Source organism: Lepisma saccharinum, chromosome 20 (genome assembly GCF_977018435.1).
Source record: "Lepisma saccharinum chromosome 20, izLepSacc3.1, whole genome shotgun sequence".
NCBI classification, from domain to species: domain Eukaryota; kingdom Metazoa; phylum Arthropoda; class Insecta; order Zygentoma; family Lepismatidae; genus Lepisma; species Lepisma saccharinum.
This window is the reverse complement of record NC_139248.1, coordinates 38,647,124-38,663,819: the sequence shown is the minus strand read 5'-3', so window position 1 is coordinate 38,663,819 and position 16,696 is coordinate 38,647,124. Positions and strand designations below refer to the sequence as shown.

Here is a 16,696-nt window from a genome sequence, read left to right as displayed (position 1 = left end):
TGACTGTAATGCACATATTGGCAAAGAAGAGACATTTAAACCAACGATTGGTAAAGAAAGTCTTCATGAAATAAGTAATGATAATTTTATAAGATTGATTACTTTTGCAACCTCTAAGAATTTAATTGTGAAAAGTACCACTTTTAAACATAAAGATATCCATAAATATACCTGGTCTTCTCCAGATGGTAAAACTCATAATCAGATAGATTATATTCTCATTGATAAGATAAGGCATACTAGTATAATTGACGTTCGTACACATAGAGGTGCTGACTGTGCCAGTGACCATTATTTAGTAATTGCTAAATTAAGAGAAAGACTCGCAGTGATAAATCATAAGTAGGGACATTGAATTTTCGCGATGCGCGAAATCGCGAAATGCGAAAAAAAGATGCAATTTTGAACATTCTGCACGTAACTATACTCCCAATGATGAAATATGCATAAGTTTTATTCGCGAATGTGTGCTTTTCCACGAAATGAACGCTTTTTTGCGAAATAACCGTGAAATATCAAATTAAGTAGAAAACAGGCAAAAACCGGCAATCGAGGTTGTGCGCGCAAACTGTCGATTTGTAACGAAACGTTTGTCTAAAGTTTCCTACCATTTCAGCTGAAGAACGTTTTATCTTCGATCGCATCAGGAAGACGCTGCAAATTGGGATTTCCCATGCACATAATCTCAGTTCGAAAACTTCGCTCCCTGTCAAGCTGCATTCCTTTCTTCCCCCGAATATGCAATTTAAAAATCAAGTGATTTTGTGTTGATGTTTTCCTTTTGGTTGGTCAGCTAAGTACTTGTGTATGTGTACAGTATATAAAAATGAAGTAGTTTATCAATTTATTGCTCTTTTGTATGTTGTTTCCTCTCATGATGAAAAAGTTTGTGCCAATTTTTTTTTCCACCGCTGGTATATACCGCTGATCTAACATTTTATTTACCGATCTCCTCAGTTTTTATTTACCATAAATTTGTCTCCCTAATCATAAGCAACAAAATCTAAAAGTTATAAAATTTAATACAGGAAAATTTGTTGATGAAAGAATAAAGAAAGATTACCAAATTAAACTGTCAAATTAATTTGATGTTTTGCAGGATTTAAATTATGATGATGAAAATATAAATGAAACAGACGTAAATATGAATTGGGAGCACATACATAATGCAATAGAATCAGCAGCTAAAGAAAGTATAGGATACCTTAAACCAAGAAAAAGTAAGCCATGGTTTGATAAGGAATGTCATAATCTAATAGAAATAAGATATCAGGCTAGACTTAGATGGTTAAATGACTCTGATGATACAAATCTAAGCAATTATAATAGAATAAAGCGAGAAGTTAACCGCACGTTTAGAAGTAAAGAAAGATATTACTTGAAAAGCAAAATTAACGAAATTGAAACAAGCAGCAAAAACAAAAATATCAGAGATTTATATAAAGGTGTAAATGAATTTAGAAAGGGGTGGCAACCTAAATTAAACTTGATAAAAGAAAAAGACGGCGATTTTCTAGGTGACCCAAGTGATATTCTAAATAGATGGAAGAACTACTTTAATGACCTTTGACATGTTCATGTAGGAGATAAATCAGAAGCAAATGAAGTGCACACAGCAGAACCTTTAGTTCCAGAACCTAACTTGACTGAAGTTAAAGATGCTATTAAAAGGCTAAAGAATAACAAAGCACCTGGCATTGATTTAATACCAGCTGAGTTAATTAAATATGGTGGAAATTCGTTAATATGTCAAATTCAAAAAATTAATTTGTTTAATATGGAATAAAGAAGAAATCCCTCAACAGTGGAAAGAATCCATAATTGTTCCTGTGTTTAAAAAAGGTGATAAAATGAACTGCAATAATTACCGTGGAATTTCTCTACTCTCAACAACATATAAAATATTATCTAACATTCTTTTAACAAGACTAACCCCATATGCTAATGAAACTATAGGTGATTATCAATGTGGATTTAAACGTAACAGATAAACTACAGATCAAATTTTTCACATTAGACATACACTTGAAAAAAAGTAGGAATATAATCAAAATGTCCTTCAGCTATTCATTGATTTCAAAAAAGCATATGATTCGGTCAAAAGAGATAAATTATATAATATATTAGTAGAGTTTGGAATACCCAAGAAGCTTGTTAGTATGATAAAAGTATGCTCCAGTGAAACAGAAAGTAAAATTCGTGTGGATATTAATGTGTCTGATATATTTACAATACGTGATGGGTTAAAACAAGGAGATGCATTATCTCCATTGCTCTTTAATTTTGCCTTAGAATATGCTGTTAGGAAGGTAAAAGAAACTAACGAAGGACTAAAATTAAATGGTGTGACTCAGTTGTTAGCATATGCAGATGATGTAGACTTATTAGGGGATGATATAAATATAATTAAGAAAAATGCTAAAATATTTTTCAAAACTGCTAAAGAGATAGGTTTCGAAGTTAACAAAGAGAAAACTAAATATATGCTTACAGGCCGAAACCAAGTGTAAGTTAATAATCAAAATCTAATTATTGATAACAACTCGTTTGAACCAGTTTCCAAATTCAAATACTTAGGAGTAATATTAACAAGTGAAAATTATATTAAAGAGGAAATGAAGAGTAGGCTTAATTCAGGAAATGCATGTTTCTTCTCTCTTCATAAACTTCTGTCTTCTCGTTTAATATCTAAGAAACTAAAAGTTAAAATATACAAAACAGTAATTTTGCCTGTAGTATTATATGGGTGTGAAACGTGGTCCCTTACATTGAAAGAGGAACATAAATTTAGAGTATTTGAAAATAAGATCCTTAGGAAAATATTTTGGACATAAAAGGGATGAGGAGACAGGTGAGTAGAGAAGGTTACATAATTTAGAACTACATAATTTGTATTCATGTCCAGATATTATTACATAACCCACAGCCCTACAGCACCTTGACGGGCCTTGGCTTACCTACCTACCTCATCGTAGTCCTATTATAGCTTGATTTGTATGTAATCCTGGTCTCCCTCCCACACTGTTCCCTCGTCACCTGTTATAGCGTGGAGGTCGCAGACCAGTGTTGGGGTGACGGGTGATCAGCCCGACGAACCCCCAGCCGTTATTGTAGGTCTTCTTGACCAGGTTACGCTCACTCACTCGGAGCTTCCCAATTTCCTCACGATGGTGGATTGCCACCGGCCCTATACGTAGGCCGAATGAATTCCGACCAGAGCCGGATTCGAACCTCCGCCGTCCCGCCGCCAACGATCTCAAGACGAGTGAACGCCTTAACCCGCTCGACTACGGAGGAGGACGTCCAGATATTATTAGAATGATTAAATCAAGAAGACGTAGGTTGGCAGGCCATGTGGCACGAATGGGAGAGGAAAGAAGAGTTTACAGGATTCTTGTTGGGAAACCTGATGGTAAGAGACCTGTAGGAAATCGAAGACGAACATGGAGGGACAACGTTGAGATGGACCTAAAGGAAATCGGTAGGGATGGAAAAGAGTAGGCTATATAGATCTTGCTGAAGATAGGAACAGATGGAAGGCCTGTGTTGCTGCAGCCATGAACCTTCAGGTTTAAGAAGGCTAGAGAGTTAGTTAGTTAGTTAGTTAGAAAAACCCCTTCGCACCTTCTTCCCCGCGCCACCCATGCATGAGAACAAGAAAAGTTTGGCCGAAAGCAGAAAGAAATATATATGACATTTTTTGTTGCATACGATTTCATTGTTTGAGCTCCGAAGCATGTAATCTCAGGAAGCAGATGCAAATTATTATATTCTTTCGGCGTCAGAAAGTGCTTGCGCATTAAACTGAAACGCGAACTTGTCCAATATATCAAAATATCGCTCTTGTGCAACTGCTTTGATAGATAAGGAGCCATCGAGGAATGTGGGCAAGTTTGGACGAAACAAAGAACTTTGTACAATACTATTGCAACAACACTGATCACAAATAGGCTCCGAAATCCATATTTTATCCGAAATCCGGATTCTCCGGTTTTACTAATCTACACTCTTTTTCCTTATTTAATAACCTCATCTTTAACCACTTCTATTGTATATGTGTCTTCCCTATTGTTGACGTGATATATGCTATTATTTGCATAATATTGGGTTGATGCATACGTTCGTAGCGTTTGTGTTTGGTATGGCAACACTGCGGTGTTTGTTTATCCAATATATATATAGCCCCAATCCCACCACTCACTGACATAAATGTTCTCCGTGAAGGAAGCCCCGGAGGCCGAAAATGCCCGATTACGACCCCCCATGAAATCGTCCCAAAAGTCCGAGAAAATTCAAAAATCGCTCAATCGGCCCTTCCTTAAGGGCGAAAATGCCCTTTTTTCACGTCCTTAGCAACCGTTGCCACGGGCATTTCTTTTGCACACATTGTTTCCTTCAATTCTTAATTGTCGAGATACATTATATTTCTCACAGATCTACAACACACAGATGAATCAACTCCTGGCTTTGAAAAGATGGCTCAAACAAGGGTGACATCTACATAATAAGGAGTTTCAGCCCAGATACAATTACGTATATATTGTTATACTCAATGCGTAAATATCTACATCGTGCTTGTTTTAACTAAATGTTTAGGGGGTATAATGACATGCAATTCCTTAGAGCTTGCCGTGCCTGTTGTTGTCCATGGAAACGGACGTTGCTAGGGAACTTAAAGAAAGTTTATTTTCACCCCGGAAACTACTGTAAGGGGATTATGCTAGACTTTTCGAATTTCAAAATACGAGCATCAGAATTTATTACAGAGGCAATGTAGGAATTTGAGGAGAATGACGGAAAACAGTTATTATCCAATTACGTTCAAAAATGTGAAAATAACAAAATACGTAAATATTGCATTTTCAATTTAGTCGCTTTTCAATTCGTTTAAGCAAAACATCCAACTAGTTATCTTTAAACGGTTATTACTTACTCTGTTCATTATTAAGAAAATAGACAATAATAGTTTGAATATTTGTACTTTATTAGAGCCCATACACACACAAAGTTACTTTCTAAACTTTTCAAATTATCGAACTTGTACACATGTTCCCCATCATCCAATACAACATGCAGACATTTTCAAAGTCATTAAGATCATTGAGGAACCCCATCTAAAACATGATTGCGATCACAACGTGGCCGAAGGTCACGCATGCGAGCGTACAAGACGTGGCCAAAGGCCACGTCGAAAGTACGCGAGTCCAATATATATATAGCCCCAATCCCACCACTCACTGACATAAATGTTCTCCGTGAAGGAAGCCCCGGAGGCGAAAAATGTCCGATTACGACCCCCCATGAAATCGTCCCAAAAGGCCGAGAAAATTCAAAAATCGCTCAATTGGCCCTTCCTTAAGGGTGAAAATGCCCTTTTTTCACGTCCTTAGCAACCGTTGCCACGGGCATTTCTTTTGCACACATTGTTTCCTTCAGTTCTTAATTGTCGACATACATTATATTTGTCACAGATCAATGGCACACAGATGAATGAACTCATGGTTTTGAAAAAGTGCCTCAAACAAGGGTGACATCTACATAATAAGGCGTTTCAGCCCAGATACAATTACGTATATATTGTTATACTCAATGCGTAAATATCTACAACGTGCTTGTTTTAACTAAATGTTTAGGGGGTATAATGACATGCAATTCCTTAGAGCTTGCCGTGCCTGTTGTTGTCCATGGAAACGAACGTTGCTAGGGAACTTAAAGAAAGTTTATTTTCACCCCGAAAACTACTGTAAGTGAATTATGCTAGACTTTTCGAATTTCAAAATACGAGCATCAGAATTTATTAAAGAAGCAAGGTAGGAATTTGAGAGGAATGACGGAAAACAGTTATTATCCAATTACGTTCAAAAATGTGAAAGTAACAAAATACGTAAATATTGCATTTTCAATTTAGTCGATATTCAATTTTTTAAGCAAAACATCCAACTACTTATCTTGAAACGGTTATTACTTACTCAGTTCATTATGAAGGAAATAGACAATAATAGTTTGAATATTTGAACCTTATTAGAGCCCATACACATATAAAGTTACTTTCTAAACTTTTCAAATTAGCGAACTTATACACTTGTTCCCCTTCATCCAATACAACATGCAGCCATTTTATCCCATCTATAATATGATTACGCCTCCAACGTGGCCGAAGGTTACGCATGCGAGCGTACAAGACGTGGCCAAAGGCCACGTCGAGAGTACGCGAGTCCAATATATATATAGCCCCAATCCCACCACTCACTGAAATAAATGTTCTCCATGAAGGAAGCCCCGGAGGCGAAAAATGCCCGATTACGACCCCCCATGAAATCGTCCCAAAAGGCCGAGAAAATTAAAAAATCGCTCAATCGGCCCTTCGTTAAGGGTGAAAATGCCCTTTCTCACGTCCTTAGCAACCGTTGCCACGGGCATTTCTTTTGCACACATTGTTTCCTTCAATTCTTAATTGTCGAGATACATTATATTTCTCACAGATCTACAACACACAGATGAATCAACTCATGACTTTGAAAAGGTGCCTGAAACAAGGGTGACATCTACATAATAAGGAGTTTCAGCCCAGATACAATTACGTATATATTGTTATACTCAATGCGTAAATATCTACATCGTGCTTGTTTTAACTAAATGTTTAGGGGGTATAATGACATGCAATTCCTTAGAGCTTGCCGTGCCTGTTGTTGTCCATGGAAACGGACGTTGCTAGGGAACTTAAAGAAAGTTTATTTTCACCCCGGAAACTACTGTAAGGGGATTATGCTAGACTTTTCGAATTTCAAAATACGAGCATCAGAATTTATTACAGAGGCAAGGTAGGAATTTGAGGGGAATGACGGAAAACAGTTATTATCCAATTACGTTCAAAAATGTGAAAATAACAAAATACGTAAATATTGCATTTTCAATTTAGTCGCTTTTCAATTCGTTTAAGCAAAACATCCAACTAGTTATCTTGAAACGGTTATTACTTACACAGTTTATTATTAAGAAAATAGACAATAATAGTTTGAATATTTGTACTTTATTAGAGCCCATACACACACAAAGTTACTTTCTAAACTTTTCAAATTATCGAACTTGTACACATGTTCCCCATCATCCAATACAACATGCAGACATTTTCAAAGTCATTAAGATCATTGAGGAACCCCATCTAAAACATGATTGCGATCACAACGTGGCCGAAGGTCACGCATGCGAGCGTACAAGACGTGGCCAAAGGCCACGTCGAAAGTACGCGAGTCCAATATACAGGGTGTTGCAAAATACCTGTTACAACGCTTGGGAGGTGATTCGACAAGTAAAAACAAGGAAAAAATGCCATGTGAAAAAATGTCGAAATCGGCACCGTTTGCGAGTGACAGGCGTGCGAAAATCGCCTCACACCATCTGTAAAGTACAATAACTCAAGAAGGAAGAAAGATATCAATGTCGGATTAAAAGAATACAAAGAAAGTCGTGCCTGGCGAATACAATGTTGCATCAATTGAGGCCCAGTGTAAATTGCGCAAGGGGACTCTCAAAGAAAGTGGGGAATCCCCTGATGGAAAATATAGGAAATTTACTACTATTTTCTACATAATGTTGAGATCGGAATGTAGGCAGTAAAAAATTACGACGTATGTCCACATGTCCCACTACTGATGGGACACCGTCCCACACTCGGGAAATAGGAAATTCACTCGAAAATGACGCAATGCCGTCAAATTACGCTCAGATTGATTTCAGCTAATTGATACAGAAAGCCCCACTAGAGGCGCTGTGAGTGTAGGTCACCTGTTACGTATTAGTGTTGGTGGATACCATAGAACCATGGTGGATACTACGTAGAGAGTGTAGTCGACCGTTGTTTTTCCTGTCTTGTTCTGCGTCTCGCAGCGTGGAGTTTAGTCTGGTGTGTGTGTATGGTTGAATTGCGCCAAGGAATATTGGACGTAGAGTACGTATTCCCGTGTTCTTTCTCGGTTTGCAACAACTGCGTGGACACCTGTGTGACATTACGTGGGTGCTAATCACGGTAGTTGTGATCCGTCACTCGGAGGGAAAGTGCCCCTGTTGCTGGGCAGTTCTCGAACAGGACAATGGTGGAGTACTCTACCCACGAGCTTGCTGATATGCATCTCGTTTATGGAGAGGCAAACCGAAATAGCCGTGAAGCACGGCGTTCGTATCACGATCGTTTTCCCAATAGGCGGTTACCAGCACATGCACTCTTTCAAAGACTTGATGCTCGACTGCGTGAAACTTAATCTCTACTACCCCGTAGGTGGGATTGTGGAAGACCCCGCACTGTGCGCACTGTGCAATTTGAAGAGGACGTGTTGGACGCGATACGAGACCGTCCGGACACCAGCACACGTGTCATTGCTCGTACTCAACAAACCCACCATAGCAATGTGTTCCGCGTTCTTCAGGAGAGGGATTGCACCCATACAAATTGCATAAGGTGCACCACATACTGCCCACGGACTTTCCCCTACGCATGGATTTCTGCCAATGGTACGTGCAACAAACTCTTGCCATTGCAGATTTCCCAACAAGAGTTTTGTGGACCGATGAGGCAATATTCACCAGGGACGGCATGTTCAATAGCCACAACAGCCACGTCTGGGATATGGACAATCCGAATGCAATTATTGTGCGCCATCAATAACATAGGTTCGCAGTGAATGTGTGGTGTGGCGTAGTAGGTGACCACTTGATAGGCCACTACATTTTGCCCTCTACTTTGTGTGGTGGGAATTATCGGGTGTTTCTACATGACGTATTACCTGAACTTTTGGAAAACGTGCCACTGGCAGGTAGACAACGTATCTGGTTTCAACACTACGGCGCCCCCTTCACATTTCGACCGAGGAGCCAGGGCCTTAATCAACGATATTTTCGGCGATCGTTGGATTGGCAGGGGTGGACCTTTACCGTGGCCACCTCGTTCCCCCGACCTCACACCACTGGATTTCTTTGTGTGGGGAGAAATGAAAAGGCTCGTGTATGAAACCCCTGTGGAAAGTGCTGAGGATCTCGTTGCTCGTGTTAGTGCCGCTGCTGGGACAATTGGTGACATGCCAGAGGTATTTGCGCGTACCAGACAATCAGTGCTTCGCCGATGCCATCTTTGTCTTGAAGTCAATGGCGGACATTTTCAACAACGTCTCTGAGTATACCGGTGTTTATGAGCCCCTATCAGCACCGCATAGTGAAAGGTGCGAGTGAAGATGCTGGATATCGCTGTACTTCATACCGTCGATCTGCATGTGCGGAGGTTGTGCGCTTCTCAGTGGAATCCCTTCCAGATGTGCTGTGCCTGGAAATGTTACATGCCATTGTGTGCGTTTTCTCGCCATTCTACGTCTTCATTCCTTCGAGGATTACCCACTTTCTTTGGGAGCTCTCTTGTCGTATATGTACAGCCTGACGACATGTGGCCATTGTTTAACTTTTGTTTTTCATACTGCAAAGTAGTGTGTCAACATTAAGGGATTGAAAACGTTTTTTTATGATTTTCCAGTATTTTTTTCCATTTGGGATGGTGTCCCAGCAGTAGTGAGACATGCGACAAATTGGTTTCTTTTCTTCGAACCGCAATGTGAACCGTGTACAACAGGAGATTTGCAGTTATTTTCCTATTTCCCGGGTATGGGACGGTGTCCCAGCAGTAGTGGGACATGTAGACATAAGTCGCCATTTTTTACTGGCTACATTCCGATCTCAACATTATGTAGAAGATAGTAGTAAATTTCTTGTATTTTCCATCAGGGGATTCCCCACTTTCTTTAAGAGTCCCCTTGCGCAATTTACACTGGGCCTCAATTGATGCACCATTGTATTCGCCAGGTACGATTTTGTTTGTATTATTTTATTCCGACATTGATATCTTTCTTCCTTCTTGAGTTATTTTGCCATAAACATGGTGTGAGGCGATTTTCGCACGCCTGTCACTCGAAAACGGTGCCGATTTCGACATTTTTTCACATGACATTTTTTCCTTGTTTTTACTTGTCGAATCACCTCCCAAGCGTTGTAACAGGTATTTTGCAACACCCTGTATATATAGCCCCAATCCCACCACTCACTGACATAAATGTTCTCCATGAAGGAAGACCCGGAGGCGAAAAATGCCCGATTACGACCCCCCATGAAATCGTCCCAAAAGGCCGAGAAAATTAAAAAATCGCTCAATCGGCCCTTCCTTAAGGGTGAAAATGCCCTTTTCTCACGTCCTTAGCAACCGTTGCCACGGGCATTTCTTTTGCACACATTGTTTCCTCCAATTCTTAATTGTCGAGATACATTATATTTCTCACAGATCTACAACACACAGATGAATCAACTCATGACTTTGAAAAGGTGCCTGAAACAAGGGTGACATCTACATAATATGGAGTTTCAGCCCAGATACAATTACGTATATATTGTTATACTCAATGCGTAAATATCTACATCGTGCTTGTTTTAACTAAATGTTTAGGGGGTATAATGACATGCAATTCCTTAGAGCTTGCCGTGCCTGTTGTTGTCCATGGAAACGGACGTTGCTAGGGAACTTAAAGAAAGTTTATTTTCACCCCGGAAACTACTGTAAGGGGATTATGCTAGACTTTTCGAATTTCAAAATACGAGCATCAGAATTTATTACAGAGGCAATGTAGGAATTTGAGGAGAATGACGGAAAACAGTTATTATCCAATTACGTTCAAAAATGTGAAAATAACAAAATATGTAAATATTGCATTTTCAATTTAGTCGCTTTTCAATTCGTTTAAGCAAAACATCCAACTAGTTATCTTGAAACGGTTATTACTTACACAGTTTATTATTAAGAAAATAGACAATAATAGTTTGAATATTTGTACTTTATTAGAGCCCATACACACACAAAGTTACTTTCTAAACTTTTCAAATTATCGAACTTGTACACATGTTCCCCATCATCCAATACAACATGCAGACATTTTCAAAGTCATTAAGATCATTGAGGAACCCCATCTAAAACATGATTGCGATCACAACGTGGCCGAAGGTCACGCATGCGAGCGTACAAGACGTGGCCAAAGGCCACGTCGAAAGTACGCGAGTCCAATATATATATAGCCCCAATCCCACCACTCACTCACTGACATAAATGTTCTCCATGAAGGAAGCCTCGGAGGCGAGAAACGCCCGATTACGACCCCCCATGAAATCGTCCCAAAAGGCCGAGAAAATTCAAAAACCGCTCAATCGGCCCTTCCTTAAGGGTGAAAATGCCCTTTCTCACGTCCTTAGCAACCGTTGCCACGGGCATTTCTTTTGCACACATTGTTTCCTTCAATTCTTAATTGTCGAGATACATTATATTTCTTACAGATCTACGACACACAGATGAATCAACTCATGGTTTTGAGAAGGTGCCTGAAACAAGGGCGACATCTACATAATAAGGAGTTTCAGCCCAGATACAATGACGTATATATTGTTATACTCAATGCGTAAATACCTACATCGTGCTTGTTTTAACTAAATGTTTAGGGTGTATAATGACATGCATTCTTTAGAGCTTGCCGTGCTTGTTGTTGTCCATGGAAACGAACGTTGCTAGGGAACTTAAAGAAATTTTATTTTCACCTCGAAAACTACTGTAAGAGAATTATGCTAGACTTTTCGAATTGCAAAATACGAGCATCATAATTTATTACAGAGGCAAGGTAGGGATTTGAGGCGAATAACGGAAAACAGTTATTATCCAATTACATTCAAAAATGTGAAAATAACAAATTCGTAAATATTGCATTTTCAATTTAGTCGCTATTCAATTCGTTAATGCAAAACATCCAACTACTTATCTTGAAACGGTTATTACTTACTCAGTTCATTATTTAGAAAATATACAATAATATTTTGAAAATTTGTACCTTATTAGAGCCCATACACACATAAAGTTACTTTCTAAACTTTTCAAATTAGCGAACTTGTACACATGTTCCCCATCATCCAATACAACATGCAGACATTTTCAAAGTCATTAAGGTCATTGAGGAACCCCATCTATAACGTGATTGCGCTCACAACGTGGCCGAAGGTCACGCATGCGAGCGTACAAGACGTGGCCAAAGGCCACGTCGAAAGTACGCGAGTCCAATATACAGGGTGTCATTTTAATGGCGCCCACGGACCACAGATTCGTGTAGAGGACATCAAAACAAACAACTTTTCTCAGTAACATTTTTCACGTTGGAGCGTCAATTCGACGCTACAGCCGTTCAAAAAAGACCGTTTTGCCGCCTGGATGCTGGCAACCCAACACAACATTTGATTGTATCTGTGACGTCATTTCCTGCGGCGATACAGCGCACGGTAGGGTTGCAAGGAACACACAAATTGTGTGAAAAATTACAAACTACCAACCACATTATTAGCTGTAAAACGAAGCGAGAAACGCGTCCAGTAAACCGAACATCATAGCCTACCAGCCAGAAGATCAGCAGTCATCTCAGAGGAAGGGGGAAGTGAACCAACGATATGAGAAATGGTAAAAACGTATTCAAAATGAAGAGTCAATATCGGATTTTGTCTCAGCCTACATGTCAAATATCAACAACAATAACTTTTATTGTACTTACAACTTACATGTGGCTGTTTACGCCCAGCTACATGTCAGTATCAACCTTGCAAATCTCGGTGCAAGGTTGATATCTACAGGTTTGTGTCCAGATGCCTTGTAGTACTTTTGTGCTGATAACGGAAGTATCTGAGGTTCACGTTGTTACATTACGGCTAAAACACGTACATCCACAGCAACAATCTAATGATGAATCAGTAGCGAATATACTGCCCTGTTCACAGTTGCAAACTATTACATGTGTATCCGGTGCGTAGATAAACACAGTCGACGGAGAGTTTGTTTTACTACTATTTATATCCCTGTATTCTCAACCATTTTTGTCACTTGCCTCATAATGCCCTGAATATGCATTATATTATGTGTTGCTTACCTTTGGAATTTTGAGTTCTTTCATTTCTATTTTGTCATCTGTTCAGTGTGTTACAGACAACTAGTATCAGAAGGACGAAGTGGATAGACAAAATTGTAGATACCAACTTGGTAACTAGATTTGCAAATATTTGATATGTAAGCTAAGGCAAAATTCGATATGACTACTTCCACTTGAAATCTATTTTCTTTCTACCATATTTCGTATCGTTTATTTACTTCCTGTTAGGTTACAGAACGTGTATTCTCGTTTTGTTTTACGGTACATAATGTGGCTGATTTTAGCTATGTCATTTTTCATAGAATATGTGTTTTCCTGGCAACCCTGGAACGCATCGCTTCACGACGGGATATGACGTCACAAATGCAATCAAATGTTGTGTGTGGTTGCCAGCATTCAGGCGGCAAAACGATGCGCCAACGAGAAAAATGTTACTGAGAAAAGTTGTTTGTTTTGATGTCCTCTATACGTTCCCGTGGTCCGTGGGCGCCATTAATATGACACCCTGTATATATAGCCCCAATCCCACCACTCACTGACATAAATGTTCTCCATGAAGGAAGCCCCGGAGACAAAAAATGCTCGATAACGACCCCCCATGAAATCATCCCAAAAAGCCGAGAAAGTTAAAAAATCTCTCAATTGGCCCTTCTTTAAGGGTGAAAATGCCCTTTTTTCACGTCCATAGCAACCCGTTTCCATGGCCTTTTTTTTGCTCACATTGTTTGCTTCAATTCATAATTGTCGAGATACATTATATTCCTTACAGATCTACAACACAGATGAACGAACTCCTGGTTTTGAAAAGGTGCTTCAAACAAGGGTGACATCTACTACATAAGAAGTCTCAGATCAGATACAATTACGTAAAGGTACTTATATTAGTAAACTCAATGCGAAAATATTTACATCGTGGTTGTTTTAATTAAATTTTTAGAGGTATAATATCAAACAATTATTTAGAGACTTTGCGGTGCTTGTTGTTGTCCATGGAAACAGAACTTAAAGAACTTAAGGAACTTAAAGAAAGTTTATTGTCACCCCGAAAACTACTGTAAGGGAATGCTAGACTTTTCGAATTTCAAAATATGAACATCGGAATTTATTACAGAGGAGAGGTAGGAATTTGAGGGGAATGACGGAAAACAATTATTTTTCAATTACGTTTACAAATGTGAAAATGACAAAATACGTAAATATTGTTTTTCCACTTTAATGTCGCTATTGAATTCGTTTATACAAAAAATCTAACTAACTATCTTTAAACGGTTATTGCTTGCTCACTTTATTATTAAGAAAATAGACAATTTTGAATATTTTGTATATTTGTACCATATTAGAGCCCGTACACACAAAGTTACGTTCCAAACTTTCCAAATAAGCGAACCACGTCGGCGAGCGCACGAAATGACGGAAAACAATTATTTTTAAATTACTTTTAAAAATGTGAAAATGACAAAATACGTAAATACTGCCTCTCCAATATAGTGTCATTATTCAATTCGTTTATATGAAATATCTATAGCCTCCCCGATGGCGCACTGGTAGCGTCGTCGCCTTGTAATCAAGGGGTCCCGGGTTCGATACCCGGTGGAGGCACATAGTGGTTCGGATCCCACTTTAAACTGTAGGTCCGGTCCCGATTAGCCTTACTGTGCACAAAATGGATTTAAAACACCAAATCAATCAATCAATATGAAATATCTAACTATTTTGAAACGGACAATATTTACCCAGATGTGTTGAATATTTGTACAATATTAGAGTACAAACATACAGTTATTTTCTAAACTTTTCAAATTAGCAAACATGTACACTTGTTCCCCTTCATCCAATACAACATTCAGACATTTTACCCCATCTATGATTACGCACACAACATGGCCGAAGGTCCCGCATGCGAGCGTACAAGACGTGGCAGAAGGCCACGTCGAAAGTACGCGTCCAATATACATATATAAAGCCCCAATCCCACCACTGACTGACTCACTGACATAAATGTTCTCCATGAAGGACGCCCCGGAGGCTAAAAATGCCCGATTACGACCCCCCTGAAATCGTCCCAAAAGACCAAGAAAATTAAGAAATCCCTTAATTGGCCCTTTTTTAAGGGTGAAAATGCCCATTTTTTCTCGTCCCTAGCAACCGTTTCCAAGGCTTTTCTTTTTTGTTCACATTGTTTCCTTCAATTCTTAATTGCCACGGCGAATTTTTTGCACACATTGTTTGATTCACATTTTCACTGTCAAGCTACATGATATTTCTCACAGATCAATAACACACAGATGAATCAACCCCTGGTTAGAATTGATGCTTCAAATAAAAGTGACATCTACATAACTGAGTTTCAGTTCAGATACAATTGCGTATATATTGGTATACTCAATGCGAAAATATTATGTACATCTTGCTTCTTTTAACTAAATGTTTAGAGGCATAATAACAAACAATTCTTTAGAGCTTGCCGTGCTTGTTGTTGTCCATGGAAACGGACGTTGCTACGAAACTTAAATAAAGTTTATTTTCTCACCGAAAACTACTGTAAGGGAATTATGCTAGACTTTTCGAATTTCAAAATATGAACATCGGAATTTATTACAGAGGAGAATTAGGAATTTGAGAGGAATGACGGAAAACAATTATTTTTCAATTACGTTTACAAATGTGAAAATGGCAAAAGACGTAAATATTACTTTTCCAATTTAATGTCGCTATTGAATTCGTGCTTACTCACTTTATTATTAAGAAAATAGACAATTTTGAATATTTTGTATATTTGTACCATATTAAAGCCCGTACACACAAAGTTGCGTTCAAAACTTTCCAAATAAGCGAACCACTTCGGCGAGCGCACGAAAACGGAAAATAATTATTTTTAAATTACGTTTAAAAATGTGAAAATGACAAAAGACGTAAATACTGCTTTTCCAATATAGTGTCACTATTCAATTCGTTTATATGAAATATCTAACTATTTTGAAACGGACAATATTTACCCAGTTTATCATTATGAAAATAGACAATTCTGTGTTAAATATTTGTACAATATTACATAAAGTTATTTACTAAACTTTTCAAATTAGCAAACTTATACACTTGTTTCCCTTCATCCAATACAACATGCAGACATTTTCAAAGTCAATGAGGAACCCCATCTATAACGTCATTGCGGCCACAACGTGGCCGAAGATCACGCATGCGAGAGTATAAGACGTGGCCAAAGGCCACGTCGAAAGTACGCGAGTCCAATAACTATAAAGCCCCAATCCCACCACTGACTGACTGACTGACTCACTGACATCAATGTTCTCCATGAAGGAAGCCCCGGAGCCAAAAAATGCCCGATTACGACCCCACATGAAATTGTCCCAAAAGGCCGAGAAAATTAAGAAATCGCTGACTTTGCCCTTCTTTAAGGGTGAAAATGCCCTTTCTCACGTCCTTAGCAACCATTTCCACGGGCAGGTTTTGCAGCACACATTGTTTCCTTCAATTCTTAATTGTCTATCTACATTATATTTCTCACAGATCAATAGCACACAGATGGATCAACTCCTGGTTTTGAAAAGGTGCCTGAAACAAGGGTGACATCTACATAAGAAGAAGATTCAGTCCAGATACAATTACGTATTGTTATACTCAATGCGTAAATATCTACATCGTGCTTGTTTTAACAAAATGTTTATGGGGTATTACGACAAGCAATTCCTTAGAGC

General features: G+C 38.7%; 1 protein-coding gene across 1 annotated transcript in view; it reads right to left on the bottom strand.

The window, feature by feature from the left end:
- The window catches only part of LOC146003236 (uncharacterized), a 325,906-nt gene that overhangs the window by 289,356 nt on the left and 19,854 nt on the right, over positions 1–16,696 (bottom strand). The gene's annotated exons all lie outside the window — the stretch shown is intronic.